Consider the following 374-nt stretch of genomic DNA (forward strand, 5'->3'; position numbering starts at 1 on the left):
GCTAAGACATGCTTTTGTGCTTTTCCCATTTTGCTCCCCGTCTGCCAACCTATGACCTCTTACTGTATCTGTTTATTTCCAAGACAAGTCTGTGGGACCCCTCTGTTTTGACAGAAGCAGTAAACCAACACCTCCTGCTGTCTCAACACTCCTTTCCTAAGGGCTTGGTGGTTATGAGGTGAAGTATATCCCATTTATAGTCTCACAGAGCACCAGAATGTGCAGTAGTGAATAATTTACTTTACTGACATTTTATTTTTGCGGAACAGACATTCACACTAACATCTTGAGAGCCTAGATTATAAGTGGAAAGCATAAAAATTCATTAAAGTATATATATGTGTGATTACATGAGATCCAATCATCCTAATATA

Source organism: Accipiter gentilis, chromosome 18 (genome assembly GCF_929443795.1).
Source record: "Accipiter gentilis chromosome 18, bAccGen1.1, whole genome shotgun sequence".
In the NCBI taxonomy this organism is placed as follows: domain Eukaryota; kingdom Metazoa; phylum Chordata; class Aves; order Accipitriformes; family Accipitridae; genus Astur; species Astur gentilis.